The sequence below is a fragment of the Pongo abelii genome, chromosome 3, assembly GCF_028885655.2.
Source record: "Pongo abelii isolate AG06213 chromosome 3, NHGRI_mPonAbe1-v2.0_pri, whole genome shotgun sequence".
In the NCBI taxonomy this organism is placed as follows: domain Eukaryota; kingdom Metazoa; phylum Chordata; class Mammalia; order Primates; family Hominidae; genus Pongo; species Pongo abelii.
Window position 1 is genome coordinate 197,657,586 of NC_071988.2, and position 18,767 is coordinate 197,676,352.

Consider the following 18,767-nt stretch of genomic DNA (forward strand, 5'->3'; position numbering starts at 1 on the left):
AGAGGATGAAAAGACAAGATATAGATGATAGACAGATGGATAGATAGATAGATAGATAGATAGATGTAGAGATACAGATATAGGTGATATATATTTATATATAGAAAAATATATATAGATAAATGTAGAAAAATATATACAGAAAAAAGTAAATATTATATATATATGTGCGTATATATACACACATACACAGTTGAGACAACGTCTCTTTCTGTTTCTGTCACCCAGGCTGGAGTGCAGTGATGCAATCATGGCTCACTGTAATCTCAACCTCCGAGGCTTAAGCAACCTTCCCACCTAGCATCCCAAGTAGTGAGACTACAGGCGCCCACCACCATACCTGGCTCATTTTTAAAAAAATTTTTTGTAGAGACAGGGTCTCACTATGTTGCCCAGGCTAGTCTCAAATTACTGGCTTCAAGCAATCCTCCCACCTTAGCCTTCTAAAGTGCTTGAATTATAGGCATGAGCCACTATGCCTAGTAAGACATGATTTTTAAAAATTTACAAACTACATATCTGAAAAAGGACTAGTATCTAGAAAATAAAAAGCCCTCTCAAAACTTAACAGTAAAAAATGGAAGCAATTCAATAGAAAAGTGGGAAAAAGATATGAAAGATATTTCACTGAAGAGGATAAGCAGATGACAATGAAGCACTTGTTAAAAAGTTCAACATCATTAACTGTTAAAAAAAAAATTGCTAACTGGGCCAGGTGCGCCTGTAATCCCAGCACTTTGGAAGGCCAAGGTGGGTGGATCACGAGGTTAAGAGATCGAGCGACCATCCTGGCCAACATGGTGAAACCTCGTCTCTACCAAAAATAGAAAAATTAGCCGGGCGTGGTGGTGCTGCATGCCTATAGTCCCAGATACTCGGGAGGCTGAGGCAGGACAATCGCTTGAACCCAGGAGGCAGAAGTTGCAGCGAGCCAGGATCGGGCCACTGCACTCCAGCCTGGGTGACAAGAGAGAAACTCCATCTCAAAAAAAAGAAAAGAACAACAACAACAACAACAAAAACAAACAAACTGCTAACTGGGGTGGTGCCAGGATGGCTGACTAGAAGCACCCATGATCGGAGGCTCCCATCAAAAAGAACCATAATTAGCGTATAAATCCTCCACTGGCAACCAAGGTATCAGGGTTCTCTCAGTAGAACTGACAAGGTGGCTGACGTGATCCACAGACAGGAAGCAAGAGCAGTGTAGTGTGGCAGCCCAACTAAGAGCCACACAGGGTAGGGGAGGGGAGGCCCCACCTGCAAGCCAAGGGAGGTTGTGAGTGAGCGTGCTACCCAGCCAGGGAAATCGTACTTTTTCCACACGACTGTGCAACCCGTGGATCAGAAGATCCCACTTGCAAACCCAGGCCACCAGGGCCTAGGATCCCAACCCCAGAGCCACGCAGACTCTCAACAGCTTCTCAGCTAGAATCTGCTTAAGGCTGCTGAGTTCCCGAAGGGAGGGGTGACCAGCACCACACCTCCAGCCACCTGCTGTCTAAGCTATTTGAGCTCCTTGGGGGAGGGGCAGCAGCCAGCACTGGGACTCCTAAGTACCTAACACACTAAACTCCCTGGGCGGGGGAAGGGTGGCATCTGTCTCTGTAGCTCCAGGTCATGCTTTTCGCCTGCTGGAGCCAGGGAGGCTGATGGCTTGGTCCCAAGAAGTGTCCCCCACAGCCCAGCACACCAGCTGTGGTAGATTGTGGCCAGAGCACCTCTTCAGGCCTGACCCTGACCCATCCTTCCTCACAGGGTGGGGGCTCCTTACAGGAGCTCCAAGAACTCCAGCCAGAGCCTCAGAGACAGAATCCAGATCTCCCTGGGCCTGAGCCCCTGAGGGGAAGGACATCGGCAGTCTTTGTGGACCAGTAGACTTAGCTTTTCCTCCTGGTAGTTCTGAGGAATCTGGGTAGCTCAAATGAGTAAATGAGTGGGTTTCCCCCCAGCAAAGCACACCCCCTCCACCAAGGGACAGTCAAAGTGCTTCATTAAATGTGTCCTGCTCCCCATGCAACCCAAGTGAGACCCTCCAATAGGGGTTGTCAGATACCCTATACAGTAGCAATCCTACTGGCATCATGTTGGTGCTCCTCAAGGTCAGCAATCCCAGAAGAAGTATCAGGCACCCATCTTTGCTGTTCTCCAGCCTCCTTGAGTGACACCTGCAGGTGTGAGAGCAAACCAGATGAATAGGGCCTGAAGCGAACACCCAGCAAACCACAGCAGCCCTGCAGAAGAGGAACCTGACCATTGAAAGAAAAACAAACATAAAGTGACAACAGCAACATCAACAATAAAGAAGTCCCCACAAAAAACCCAACCAAGAGTCAGCAGTTTCAAAGATTGAAACTAGACAAACTCATGAAAATGAGAATCAATAAAAAAACGCTGAACACCCAAAAGGCCAGAGTACCTCTTCTCCTCCAAATGAGTGCAGTGCCTCTCCAGTAAGGTTACAGAACTGGACAGAGGCTGAGATTGATGAATTGACAGAAATGGCTTCAGAAGATGGGTAATAAAAAACTCTGCTGAGCTAAAGGAGCATGTTCTAATCCAATGCAAAGAAGCTAAGAACCTTGATAAAAGGCTAGAGGAGCTGCTAACTACAATAATCAGTTTAGAAAGGAACATAAATGACCTGATGAAGCTGAAATACACAGCAAGAGAACTTCATGATGCATACACAAGTATCAACAGTTGAACTGACCAAGCAGAAGAAAGGATATCAGAAGTTGAAGACTACCTTGTTGAAATAAGGCATGAAGATAAGATTAGAGAAAAAAGAACGAAAAGGAACAAACAAAGTCTCCAAGAAATATGTAAAAAGACCGAACCTATGATTGACTGGAGTACCTGAAGGGGACAGGGAGAATGGAAACAAGCTGGAAAACACACTTCAGGATATCATCCAGGAGAACTTCCCCAACCTAGCAAGACAGGCCAACATGAAAATTCAGGAAATGCAGAGACAACCACTAAGATACTACATGAGAAGATCAACCCCAAGACACATAATCATCAGATTCTCCAAGGTCGAAATGAAAGAAAAAATGTTAAGGGCAGCCATAGAGAAAGGCCAGGTCAGCTACAAAGGGAAGCCCATCAGACTCAAAATAAAGGATGGAGGAAAATTTACCAAGCAAATGGAAAGCAAAAACAAAGTAAGAGGTTGCTATCTTAGTCTCTGACAAAACAAACTTTAAACCAACAAAGATCAAAAAAGATAAAGAAGGGAATTACATAATGGTAAAGGGAACAATTCAACAAGAAGAGCTAACTATCTTAAATATATATGCACCCAATACAGGAGCACCCAGATTCATAAAACAAGCTCTTAGAGACCTACAAAGAGGCTTAGACTCCGAAACAATAATATTGGGAGAACTTAACACCCCACTGTCAGTGTTAGACAGATCAATGAGATAGAAAATTAACAAGGACACTAAGGACTTGAACTCAGCTCTGAATCAAGTGGACATAATAGATATCTACAGAACTCTCTACCCCAAATCAATAGAATATACATTCTTTTCAGTGCCACATGGCATTTACTCTAAAATGGACCACATAATTGGAAGTAAAACACCCCTCAGCAAATGCAAAAGCACTGAAATCATAACAGAATCATAGACCACAGTGCAATCAAATTACAACTCAAGATTAAGAAACTCACCCAAAACCACACAATTACATGGAAATTGAACAACCTGCCCTGCATGACTCCTGGGTAAATAATGAAATTAAGGCAGAAATCAATAAGTTCTCTGAAACCAGTGAGAACAAAGAGACAATGCGCCAGAATCTCTAGGACACAGCAGTGTTAAGAGGGAAATTTATAACATTAAAGCCTACATCAGAAAGCTACACAGATCTCAAATTGACACACTAACATCACAATTAATAGAGCTAGAGAGGCAAGAGCAAACTAATCCAAAAGCTAGCAGAAGACAAGAAATCACTAAGATCAGAGCAGAATTGAAGAAGATAAAGACACGGAAAACCCTCCAAAAAAAAAAATCAATGAATCCAGGAGCTGTTTTTTTTTTTTAATTAACAAAATAGATAGGCCACTAGCTAGACTAATAAAGAAGAAAAGAGAGAAGAATAAAACAGAGACAATAAGAAAGGATAAAGGAGATATCACCACTGACCCCACAGAAACACAAACTACTATCAGAGAATAATGTAAACACCTCTATTCAAATAAATGAGAAAATTTAGAAGAAATGGATAAATTCATGGACACTCCCAAGACTAAACCAAGAAGAAGTTGAATCTCTGAATAGACCAATAATAAGTTCTGAAATTGAGGCAGCAATTAATAGCCTACCAACCAAAAAAAAGCCCAGGACCGGACAGATCCACAGCCAAATTCTACCAGAGGTACAAAGAGTAGCTGGGACCATTCCTTATGAAACCATTCCAAACAGCTGAAAAGCAGAGACTCCTCCCTAATTCACTTTATGAAGCCAGCATCATCCTGATACCAAAACCTGGCAGTAACACAACAACAACAAAAAAAACTTCAGGCCAACATATCTGATGAACATCAATGCGAAAATCCTCAATAAAATACTGGCAAACTGAATCCAACAGCACATCAAAAAACTTATCCACCATGATCAAGTTGGCTTCATCCCTGGTATGCAAGGCTGTTTCATAATATGCAAATCAATAAGTGTAATCCGTCACATAAACAGAACCAACGACAAAAACCACATGATTATCTCAATAGATGCAGAAAAGTTCTTTGACAAAATTCAACTTCTTTTCATGTTAAAAACTCTCAATAAACTAGATATTGATGGTACATATCTCAAAATATTGAGCTATTTATGACAAACTCACTGCCAATATCATATTGAATGGGCAAAAGCTGGAAGCATTCCCTTTGAAATCCAGTAAAAGATAAGGATGCCCTCTCTCAACTCTTTTTCAACACAATATTGGAAGTTCTGGCCAGGGCAATCAGGCAAGAGAAAGAAAGAAAACGTATTCAAATAAGAAGAGAGAAAGCCAAATTGTCTATGTTTGCAGATGACATGATTCCATATTTAGAAAACCCCATCATCTCAGCCCAAAAACTCCTTAAGCTGATAAGCAACTTCAGCAAAGTCTCAGGATACAAAACCTATCTGCAAAAATTACAAGCATTCCTTTACACCAACAATAGACAAGCAAAGAGCCAAATCATGAATGAACTCCTATTCATAATTGCTACAAAGAGAATAAAATACCTAGGAATACAGCTAACAAGGGATGTGAAGGACCTCTTCAAGGAGAATTACAAACCACTGCTCAAGGAAATAAGAGAGGAAACAAACTAATGGAAAAACATTCCATCCTCATGGATAGAAAGAATATCATGAAAATGGCCATACTACCCAAAGTAATTTATAAATTCAATGGTATTCCCATCAAACCACCATTGACATTCTTCACAGAATTAGAACAAACCCACTTTAAATTTCATATGGAATCAAAGAAGACTCCATATAACCAAGACAATCCTAAGCAAAAAGAACAAAGCTGGACGCATCATGCTACCTGACTTCAAACTATACTACAAGGCTACAGAAACCAAAGCAGCATAGTATTGGTACCAAAACAGAGACATAGACCAATGGAACAGAACAGAGACCTCAGAAATGACACCACACACCTACAACCAACTGATTTTCGACAAACCTGACAAAAACAAAAACAATGGGGAATGGATCTTTTATTCAATAAATGGTGCTGGGAAAACTGGCTAGCCATTTGCAGAAAACTGAAACTGGACCCCTTCCTTATACCTTATACAAAAATTAACTCAAGATGATTAAAGACTTAAATGTAAAACCCAAAACCATAAAAACTCTAGAAGAAAACCTAGGCAATACCATTCACCACATAGGCATGGGCAAAGACTTCATAAGTAAATGCCAAAAGCAAATGCAACAAAAGCCAAAATTGACAAATGGGATCAATTAAACTAAAGAGCTTCTTCTGCACAGCAAAAGAAACTATCATCAGAGTGAACAGGCAACCTACATCACGGGAGAATATTTTTGCAATCTACTCATCTGACAAAGGTCTAATATCCAGAATTTACAAGGAATTTAAACAGATTTACAAGAAAAAAACAAACAACCCCGTCAAAAAGTGGGCAAAGGATATGAACAGACACTTCTCTAAAGAAGACATTTACACAGCCAACAAACATGAATAAAAGCTCAACATCACTGGTCATTAGAGAAATGCAAATCAAAACCACAATGAGATCTATCTCACACCAGTCAGAATGGCAATTATTAAAAAGTCAAGAAACAATAGATGCTGGCAAGGCTGTGGAGAAATAGGAACGCTTTTACACTGTTGGGTGGAATGTAAATTAATTCAACCATTGTGGAAAACAGTATGGCGATTCCTCAAGGATCTAGAGCCAGAAATACCATTTGACCCAGCAATCCTATTACTGGGTATATACCCAAAGGAATATGAATCATTCAGCTATAAAGACACATGCACACATATGTTTATTGCAGCACTATTTACAATAGCAAAGTCATGGAACCAACCCAAATGACCATCAATGATAGACTGGATAAAGAAAATGTGGTATATATACACTATGGAATACTATGCAGCCATAAAAAGGGATGAGATCGTGTCCTTTGCAGGGACATGGATGAAGCTCAAAGCCATCATTCTCACCAAACACAAGAACAGAAAGCCAAATACCACGTGTTCTCACTCATAAGTGGGAGTTGAACAATGGGAACACATGGAGACACGGAAGGGAACAACATGCACCAGGGCCTGTTGGGGGAGGGGGTTGAGGGGAGGGAACTTGGAGGATGGGTCAATAGGTGCAGCAAACCACCATGGCACACGTATACCTATGTAACAAACCTGCACATTCTGCACATATATCCCAGAACTTAAAGTGAAAAAAAATTAATTAATTTTAAAAAAGAAACTGCTAAGACAAAAATGTGATGTCACTACACACATAGATAATTATTTAAAATAAAAAATAGTGACAGCACAAGAATCTGGTGAGGATGCAGAGATGTTGCATCACTCACGCATTGCTGGGGGGGATATAAAATGGTACAGCTATTCTGGAAAAGTTTGTCAGTTTCTTTAAAAACCATACATGCAGCTACTATACCATCAAGCAATTGCACTCCCAGGCATCTATCCCACAAAATTAAAACTTATGTTCCAAAATAAAATCTATACATGAATGTTTATAGCAGAGTTATTCATAATAGCCAAAACAGGAAACAACTTAGATCTATCTTTCATCAGCTGAATGATCACACTGTGGTAAAACCATACCATGAAATGCCACTCAGCAATAGAAAAGGAATGAACTATTTATTGATGCACACAGCAACTTGGATGAATCTCCTGAGAATTATGCTAAGTTAAAAAAATTAATTACATTGTAATTAATGTATTACATTGTAAACAATGAAAAAGTTACATTATTTTCTATTTATATAACATTCTTGAGATGAAAATATAAAAATATAGAACATATTAGTGGTTGCTAAGGTTTAAAGAGGGTGTGTGGTAGGAGAGAAGTAGATGTGGCTATAAAAGGGCAAGTTGATAAATCCTCATGATGATGGAAACGTTTGGTATCTTGTCTATATATGTATTACACAGATAACTCTGAGTTATGATGGTTCAATTTATGATTTTTTAAACTTTCCAATGCAAAAGTGATACTCATTCTGTAGATGCCATACTTTAAATTTTGAATTTTTATTCAAAATTCTTTAATAATAACTTTATAAAACAGGCTATAAAATAGCCTATAAAATACACTTTGTGTTAGATGATTTTGCCCAATTATAGGCTAATGTTAAGTGTTCCAAGCACATTTAAAGTAGGTTAGGGTAAGCTATGTTTCGTAGGTTAAATGTATTAAGTGCATTTTGGACTTACTATATTTTCAATTGATGATAGGCTTATAGGGACATAACCCCACCACAGGTTGAGAAGCAGTATGTTGTAAGTTGACTATATCTACTTCAATATCTTGATTATGATAGTATACTCTAGATTTGTAAGATGTTCTCATTACGAAACTGGGAAAGGAATTTATGGCATTTCTCTCTATTATTTCTTACAACTATATGTGAATCCACAATTATTTCAAAATGAAAAGTTTAATTTAAAAAAATTTACTTGGAAATATATATATTACCTGAAACTTTCATCTTACCATATGCTTCTAAGAGCTGTTTAAGGGAGAAAGTAACACAAAAATAAAAACAATATATTACCTACGTTTAGTATATTTTATTCATAAATATTCCTTTGCAAACATCTTATTTGTTCCCATCATGGCCAAATAAAATTATAGAAGCAGGTCATCATTCCCATTTTAAATTCGGTGAAACAGGCAAAGATTTATAAGAATTTCCCAAAGTGAAAAGGCTACTAACTTACTAAGTTTATGAGACAGCAAAGCTCTTAACATCTCTAGTCAAGAGCAAACCTGAAAGTACCACTGTCTCCATGGAAATGTCTCAGGACCATCACTGGAGATAATCAATGGACTCTGTGTGATATCTGACTAAAAGGTTTGCTGCTAAAAATATACTACACCATAATGTAATAAAAAGGGGAATGAAAGGCAGCTGTTTCCTGAGATTTCTATATTGGGAAGCTTTAATTCTAGCAAAAATAATAGTCATGTCAAGGACCCTGCTGTGGTGTTGACAATGCTTGTCTTGCAAACATATGTCATAATAAAGATCTACCTGCACCCGGTCAGCTTTGTGAATACTGAGGAAATACTTCTCCTTAAAGTCATTCATTGTTCAAAAACTTAAACTTCAAAAGGGAAAACAAACAACATTATAAATTATTGCTCCTTAGATTATAGAACTGTAGATTCTAAACACTGGCTTCATGGCAGCCATGTGGGGACTAATGGGACATCATATATTCCTAGTCTTAATGCTGATCTATCCTTGTGCCTTTTTACTAAACTTTAATAACAAGGAACATTTTCAAATACTCACAAAGAATATCTAGAGCAGAAAAAATAAACAGCTCTGTTCTAAACCTATAAAGAGCATACTGCATTCAGGCTCTATAATATATGAAAATAAATGCAACAAGACCAATTTCTTTCCAAAGAAATGTTAAATCCGAATTAATTTTAAAATGTTTAGTAATAATAGCAGCTAATGCTTACTAAGCACTTACTCTGTGCTAGATATTGTTCTAAGCACTTTAAATGCATTAAGATATTTAGTTCTTACCATAATCCTATGCAGTAGGTACTATTATCATCTATATTTTATACTTGAGGAAACTGAGAGAAGCAAGGACAATAAGCTTTCCCAACCATTTGGGAGCCAATATTCAAACCTAGACAGTCTTACACCAGAGTCTGTGATAACAACCACTAGATTAAAAGGAAGGAGAATGCCTTTCACAATCCTTTATATTTCATTAGAATGAAGTTCAAAACTGTCACAACAATTAAAAATCACCTGTTACTATGTAACCTTATTTACATAGAAGTTAATGAAGTACAGAAAGTGTACTTCACATGCTGTAATTTTTTAATCATGCACACCAACAGCAATGGATGCAAGGTGCAAAGAGAATTTGGTTACACTAAATAGATAATTGATTTGAAATGAAAAACAATAACAATCACAGTACCCTAGAAAGAAAGCTATGAAGCTCCAAGTGACTTCCATGCCACTCTCATCACTAAACACACAAAGAACCCTTGTTCCTGTAAGAGTCCGCCATACCTGAATGAACAGCCCAGGAATTAAAGCCCAGTTTACAGGCAAAAATGTATAGGGCAGACAGAGTTTTCTGAGATTGCCTGGACAATAATTCCACCCCCCAAAAAAAATAACTAATACAACTACGCAGATGTCTTCTCTTGGGCATCTGAATGTGCCCAAGTTTCTCTTGGGGATGTGAATGTGAGCCATTAAAAAAATAGAGGTATTTATCTGGTATTTGAGTGAAAGAAAAAAATGGGTTCAAAAAATTGTATTAGTTTCTTATTGCTGCTATAACAAATTACTACAAATGCAATGGGTTAAAAACAACACAAGTTTATTCTTACTGTTCTGGAGGTCAGAAGGCCCACTGGGGTTCACTGAGCAAAAATCAAAGTTTTGGCAGGATCGCTTCCTTCTGGGGATGCTAAGGGGAGAATGCATTCTTTGTCTATCCCAGGGTCTAGAGATCAACTGCTGCTGAATCCCTTGGCCCGTGGCCCACTTTCAGCAGTGGCATCTTTGGATCCCTGCTTACTTTGTCATGTCTCCTTGTCATTCATTGGGCTCACCCACGTAATCTAGAATTATCTCCTTATCAAAAATTCTTAACGTAATCATATCAACAAAGTCTCTTTTGTCATTTGAAGTAAACATGTTCATAGTTTTGGAGGAATAAGAATGTGGACATATTTAATTGATGGCAGGTGGTGGGGGCGTGGTTTTGTCCTGGCTAAAACAAGCAGAGTGTAGTAGGTTAAGAGCTCAGTTCTATAACCCTCTGAGCATGTGAAATCCCACCACCAACATATACAGCTGTGTTACCTCTCAGGAAATTACCTAACCCCTCTCTACCTCCCTTTTTTCATCTTGAAAAGGGGAATCATAATAGTATTCCTCTCAGGAATTTGAGATTAAATGAAAGAATACATACAAAAAGCTTAGAACAGTGATTGGAATATAGTAATCAGCAGAGAAATGTAATCTCTTAAGACAAGAAACAAATATAATATTTAATGTTATCCCTAAGATAAGGAAGGCATAGGGAGATCTGGGAAATGATTCACTTCTAAGGCTTGTCTTCTGTCCTTAGCACTACCCCAACTTCCTTTGAGAACTGGCCATTTTCTTGCAAAGTTGGTTTCTTACACTAATATACTAAGACAAATTAAATTACTAAAAATTACTGGAAATAATTTTGGCATGTTTGTGGGCAACATTGACTATTTCCAATCAACACTGACATCTTCCAAATTATTTACTCTAAAGGTCTTTTTCTCAAACAAACAAACAAACATTTTATTGAGGTATGTTTGACATGTAAAAAGCTGTACATAGTTGATGTACACAACTAGATGTGTTTGAAATAAGTCTACACCTGTGAAACCTTCACCAACAAGGTTATAGACATATCCATCACCTCCCAGAATATCCTCTGGCCCTATCGTTATTATTATTATTATTATTATTATTATTATTATTATTGTTATTATTATGTGTTCGTGCTAAGAACATTTAGCATAAGATCTACTCTCTGAAAGTTTTAAGTACACAATATAGTTAACTATAGGTACCACGTTAGATCATCAGAACTTATTTATTTTTCATAACTGAAACTTTACCTATTGACTGCCACCTCTGTATTTCATCCCCCACCAACCAATGCCTAGTAATCATTCATCATTCTACTCTCTGCTTCTACGAGTTTGATTATTTTTAATTCCATATATAAGTGAGGTCACACAGTACCTGCCCTTTTTTGTCTGGCTTATTTCACTTAGCATAATGTCTTCCAGGTTCATCCATATTGTTGCAAATGGAAGGATTTCCCTCTATTTTAAGACCAAATAATATTTCATTGTATGTATGTACCATATTTTTATATCCATTCATCCATTAATAGACACTTAGATTTTTTTCCATATCTCAACTATTGTGAATAATGAATGCTGCAATAAAAACAGGACTGTAGGTAGGTATCTCTTCAAAATTCTGATTTCAATTCCTTGGGATAAATGCCCTTAAGTGGCATTGATGGGTTATCAATCTTATCTGCAATTTTTTTGGAAGAATTTGAGAGGGATTGGAGCTAGTTCTTCTAAGGTTTGATAGAATTCACCAATGAAGCCATATAGTCTTTTACATTTATTTGCTGAGAGGCTTTTGACTATTGATGACTACTTAACTTGTTATTAGTCTATTCAGATTTTCTTTTCATCATAATTCATTCATGGTAGGTTGTAATTCTATTTTTAATTTTATGAGGAAACTCCATACTATTTTCCACAATGGCTGCAGCAATGTACCTTCCTACAAATACTATACCAGCATTCCCTTTTCTCCACATCCACACTTGCTACCTTTTTAAAATATATATATAAGCCAACCAAATAGGTATGAGATGATAGTTTTCTGTGTTTTTGATTTGCACTTCCCTAATGATTTATGATGTTGAGCATCTTTTCATTTAACTGTTAGCCATTTGTATGGTGTTTTTTTTTTTTTTGAGAAATGTATATTAAGATCCTTTGCCCAGTTTTAAAATTGAGTTATTTGAGGTTTTGGCAACTGAGTTGTAGAAGTTCTTTATGTATTTTAAATATTAACCCCTTACCAGATACATGGCTTCAAAAATTTTCTAACATTCTGTAGATTGTATTTTTATTTTGTTGATTGCTTTATTTGCTGTGAAGGAGCTTTTTAGTTTGATGTAATCTTTATTTTTACTTCAAAGAAAATTTGTTCAAGAAAATTTGTTGTGAGGAATTTTGGTGTCATATCTAAAAAATTATTGCCAAGACCAATATCAAGATTTTTCATTTGTTTTCTTCTAGAAGTTTTATGATTTCAAGTTTTATATTTAAGACTTTAATTCACTTCTAGTTGATTTTTATGTATGGTGTAAGATATAGGTCCATCATAAGAGGCTACTGTGAAAAATTACATGCCAACAAGTTGGATAACATTGAAGAAATTGATAAATTCCTAGAAATATACAACCTACCATGACTGAATTATGAAGAACAGTAAATCTGAATAGACTAGTAACAAGTAAGAGGTCATCAACAATCAAAAGACTACCAGCAAATAAACGTCAAAGATAATACAGTTTCATTGGTAAATTCTATCAAACATCAGAAGATTTAGCTCCAATCCTTCTCTAACTCTTCCAAAAAAATTGAAGATAAGATTCCAACTCACTTCTCAAGGCCAATATCATCCTGATAACAAAGTCAGGCAAGGACAGTACAAGAAAAAAAATTACAGCCAATATCCCTACTGAACATAGATACAAAATCCTTGAACAAAATAACAAAATCTTAGAGCTCATTTAAAAGATCACACACCATAACTAAGTGTGATTAATCTCTGGGATGAAAGGATCTTTCAACAAATGCAAATGAATAACTGTGATATGTCAAATTAATAGAATGAAAGATGAAAAGAATATGATCATCTTGATAGATGTAGAAGCAGCATTTCACAAAATTAAACATTCTTTTATCATAAAAATGCTCAACAAATTATGTATATAAGGAGTGTAGCTCAACATAATAAAGCCCAAGCTACTGTCATATTCAATGGTTAGAAACTGAAAACTTTTCCTCAAAGATCAGAAACAAGGTAAAGATGCCCACTCTTGTCACTTCTGTTCAGCATATGCTGGAATTAACAGCCAGAGCAACTAGACAAAAAAAAAATACATCCAAATTAAAAAGAAAGTTGTCTCTGTTTGCAAATGACATGATATTATATATAGAACACTTTAAAGACTCTACTAAAAAACTATTTTATTTAATAAATATATTCGGTAAATTTGCAGGATAGAAAATCATATGTGAAAATCAGTTGTGTTTTTACAAACTCACAATAAATTATCTGAAAAAGGTATTAAGAAAATAATCCCATTTACAATAGCATCAAAAAAATACAGTACTTAGGAATAAATTTAACCAAGGGGGCCAAAGATCTGTACACTGAAACTATAAAACACTGATGAAATAAATTGGGGAAGACATAAATCACTGGAAAGATATCCTGTGTTCATGTATTGGAAGACTTAATATCATTAAAATATTCATACCATTCAAAGCAATTTACAAATTCAATCAATCCCTATCAAAATTCCAAAGTTATTTTTCACAGAAATAGAAAAGCAATCCTAAAATTCATATGGATTCACAAAAGTCCTGCAATAGCCAAAGCAATTTTAAGAAAGAGGAATGAAGCTGAAGACATCATACTTCCAGGCTTTAAAGTATATTACAAAGCTATAGTAATCAAAACAGTATGGTGCTGGCATAAAAGCAGACACATATATCAATGGAACAGAACAGAGACCCCTGAAATAAACCCACACACATACAGTCAACTAGTTTTTGAAAAGGATGCCTAGAATACAAAATTGGGAAAGGATAGTCTCTTTAATAAATGGTGTCAGAAAAGTTGGATATCTAGATATTCTAAAGGTCTTTATAAGATTTTTGAAGACTTCATGAATTTTCAAAATTAAATAAACAATATTTGTGCTTTAAGTATGTGATGAGTTCTAAACAAACTATAAATCCACTTATCAAAAGACAATTGCTAAAAAAAAAAAAAAAAAAGAATTTACTAAAAGGCTAAATCTCAGAACTCACTGCATTTTTCAACTTTCAACTCTTAGCACAGCTGGCAGTGCATCAGTCTCATAATCTGAAGGTCCTGAGTTCAAAATCTATTTTAATTGTTCATATTTGTATCAGTTTGGTTTTCTTAACTTTTGAAAGTTTTTGTTACATTTAGTTACCTCTTTCTACATACCCACATATTTTTAATTGTTCAGGTTTTCTAAATGAGAGATTCTAAGACAATTTAAACTTTTAAAAACATGTTTTCCATTCAGAGAAGTATATTTTGTAATCAGTAATGAAATTTTAAAATATGGAGCAATTTTATTATGTGGAAAAAAATTATGAAAGCCTGAGGCCACACAAAACAAAAGGAAAAAAGTGAGGATGCAAGGAAGAGATTCTAAATAAATAATATGATTAGCATAACAAATGTGATAGGTTAACACAAGTACAATTTCTGAAGAAAAAATAGAAGCAAATAGTTGACCATTCTAAAATACTGCTAGTGTAAGACATGTACTTAGGAACAAGATAAACTATAACACATATTAAATCTTAGGTACAATTAACTAGAAGTTATCAATAAATGGCTTTAAACTATATTATGAAGCTATCATGATCAACACAGTATGGTACAGTTGGTACGCTCTTTAAAAACTGAAGAAAATAATTTTGAAATTATAAAATTGTTGACAAAACAGCAACTATATATTATTTGAAAGGAATCAAGATAAATAGATATGTGAATTGCTGAAATGTTGCTTATTAATTACGGAGCATACTACTTTGAATATTCAGTATATTTATGAGACTAAACTACTCTCTACTCCTTTATTTAAAACCAATATAGTATTTCTTAACATGCTACTATAAAGACAAAATAAAACCCTTCTTTAAACTTCATAGAAGTCTACAAATATTGTAAAAAATCATTCCACATAATATGTCGTAAACTTATAAAAATAGTTTAATAGTTATTTTTGCTAATTTACCAAATTAGTTATCTGACAAATTATTTTCTGTGAATTGCCTTTGGCTTATTGATCATCAGTAACTTGGCCTTTATCTATGTTATGAATACTCACAGTTCCCCTTCTTTGAGATGTTTCCATTCATTAATGTATGGGGGTATGTGATTATCAACTTTGTGTCAACTTTAGTAGGCCACATTACCCAGATATTTGGTCAAATACCGGTCTGGATGTTACATGAAGTTATTGTTTAGATGAGATTAATATGTAAATCAGTAGACATTGAGTGAAGCAGATTACCTTAAAGGCCTTAAGAAAAAACAGGCTGAGATCCCTTATGAAGAGGAAATTCTGCCTCCAGACTGTCTTTGGGATCAAGATTCCATGCCAACTCTCCAGTCTGTGGGCTTATGCTACAGATTTTGGACTTGCCATCCTTCATAATCACATTAGCTAGTTCCTTAAAACAAATCTCTCTCTCTCCCTCCATATATGTATATAAACACACATGCACACACACACACACATAAAATACATATATATATTAATAATATATGCATACTTTGAAAGGAAAATAAATCCTGGGGCCCCAAAATCACTAAACTAAAGGGAAAAGTCAAGCTGGGAACTGCTTAGGGCAAACCTACCTCCTACTCTACTCAAAGTCACCCCTCTGCTCACTGAGATAAATGCATATCTGATTGCCTCCTTTGGAGAGGCTAATTAGAAAATCAAATGTATATAATCATTTGTCTCTTATCTACCCATGACCTGGAAGTCCCCTCCCCGCTTTGAGTTGTCCCACCTTTCCAGACCGAACCAACGTTCGGGTTACATATGTTGATTTATATCTCATGTCTCCCTAAAATATATAAAACCAAACTGTGCTCTAACCACTTTGGGCACATGTTGTCAGGACCTCCTGAGACTGTGTCACCCATGAGCATCCTCAACTTTGGCAAAATAAACTTTCTAAATTAACTGAGATCTGTCTCAAATTTTCAGGGTTCACAATACACACACACACACATATATATATATATTTTTGGGTAAAAAGTAAAAAGTGAATCCTTTTTTAATACTGGTTCTTCTAGTTTGACATGCTGTATTCCCATGCTAGATCACTAGGAAAAAAATGTTTTCATCTTCCATGTAATAACACAAATGTATTGCCCTCCTAAAGCTTCCTCTGATTCCCTATTCTGTGCTAGGCTTTCCTGCACTTACGTTTGCAAATGAGTTTTGATTATGCCTGCCATTGCTTGTTATGTTGACTATCTCTATCATAGACTATTACATCCTTGAAACTATGTTTATGTGTCCAGGGCCTGTAGATTAATGGATGGATGGGTGGATGGATCAGCAGATTAATAAAATCAGCTACCAAAACATAAATCTTTCAAAATATGGGATGTGCTCTACTATAAAACACTCTCAAAAAAAGAAAAAAAAGTACTTCATGAGAAGTTTGAGTCCTTAAAGTTAATGCTGTTTTCTCTACATTCTAATCCCAGAAGTACAGCAATTCTCTTGAATGATAGAAATGCTTCTAACAATGAACTGTACTGAAAATGATTTAAAATGAAAGCGTTGTTGGACACAAAATGTATACAAGTTACATCACTGAACTTAACTCTCTTAAACATATTGCTAGACCAAAATCTTGGGTGGCAGGGGGGCGGGGTCTGTGGCACATCCTCTTACATTTTTAGCAGGAAAAAGCAAGACACATTCTAGACTTTTATTACATGGATCCAAATATAGAAGCAGTTCTATGACATAAAGAGTTATTGTTTCAATAAGTGTCTTGCCAGCCAGGCATGGTGGCTTACACCTGTAATTCCAGCACTTTGGGAGGTCAAGGCGGGTGGATCACCTAAGGTCAGGAGTTGGAGACCAGCCTGGCCAACATGATGAAACCTCATCTCTACAAAAAATATGAAAATTACCTGGGCATCGTGGTGCAAACTTGTAGTCCCAGCTACTCGGGAGCCTGATGCAGGAGTATCGCTTGAACCTGGAGGTGGAGGTCGCAATGAGCCGAGATCATCCCACTGCACTCCAGCCTGGGCAGCAGAGCAAGATTCTGTCTCAAAAAAAAAAAAAAAAAAAGAAAAGAAAAGAAAAGAAAAAAAGTGTCTTCTCTATTTTTAACCAGACAGATTTATGATGGGAAACTATGATAGTGTTTGTCTTGATATTGCTTTTTTGTGAGCTCATGTTTCAGTGAGTTTGAGCATAAAAACAGGTTACATTCAAGAGCAATGGAGTTAGACAAATATAATTTTCTGCTGATATAACTGAAGGCAAGGAATCTCAAAATCTCAGTACAGGTGGTCTGCTGTGGCATTGCTATGAAGATCCAGGATCCTAGCAAGAGAAGAATCATTACAGATCTCTCCACAAGAACTATTTGGCATTCATAACTAGCTTTCCTAGTGAAGACTTACTATACAACAAAATAGAGGGAGCAGTAATTCCTTCTCAGCCACCAGAATTTTTGAAATAACATCATCCTATATCTCAAGAGCTATTGGTATCACAAAAAAGAAAACATTTCTTGATATTCAGCTAAGAGAAAGCAGTTGTTCTGTGCAAAGCATTTCTATATTAACATTTTTGTATTTTACAACAACCTAACATTGTACTCTTTTTAGTTACTAAGGATCCATGCATTATGCTTATGTTTGAGCCCCTCAGAATAGGTTTTATCTCAGTAAAGAATACTTGCCATTGTTTTTAGTTTTCTGCCAGTTCAACGATTTCCTAGCATTTCATTCCATGCACATTTTTACAGAAAACAAAAAATATATATATAATTCAAACAGATCAAAATGAATATTCTCTATCGAATGCTTTTCATGATAAAATTAAACTAAATATAGTCAGCCGCGCACGGTGGCTTACGCCTGTAACCCCAGCACTTTGGGAGTCCGAGGCAGGCAGATCACCTGAGGTCAAGAGTTTGAGACCAGCCTAGCCAACATGGAGAAACCCCATCTTTACTAAAAGTATAAAAATTAGCTAGGCGTAGTAGCACACACCTGTAGTCCCAGCTACTCAGGAGGCTGAGGCATGAGAATCACTTGAACCTGGGAGGTGGAGCTTGCGGTGAGCTGAAATTGCGCCACTGTACTCCAGCCTGGGTGACACAGCAAGACTATCTCCAGAAAAAAAATAAAAAATAAAAAATAAATGCAGTCAATCCTCCCTTTCTTTGGGTTCTGTACCCCTGGGTTCCACAGCTGTCAATTAAGCCAATCTCAGATCCAAAATACAATAACCCCAGGTTTCACACGGCCAGCTTCTGGACTTGAGCATCCGTAGAGTTTGGCATATGCAGGGTTTCCTGGAATCAATCCCCTACAATGACTATATTACCTCATTTAATCCTAAGGAGAATTTCAAAAAGTGTCTACCATTAT

The 18,767-nt window shown here is 36.4% G+C and overlaps 1 long non-coding RNA gene across 3 annotated transcripts in view; it reads right to left on the reverse strand.

Annotated features, from left to right (window-relative positions):
• The window catches only part of LOC129059148 (uncharacterized), a 370,307-nt gene that overhangs the window by 332,901 nt on the left and 18,639 nt on the right, over window positions 1-18,767 (reverse strand). For all 3 annotated transcript variants that reach the window (XR_010139818.1, XR_010139819.1, XR_010139820.1), the window contains exon 2: window positions 17,292-17,428. This is a non-coding gene — a long non-coding RNA (uncharacterized LOC129059148). The remainder of the gene's footprint in view (window positions 1-17,291; window positions 17,429-18,767) is intronic.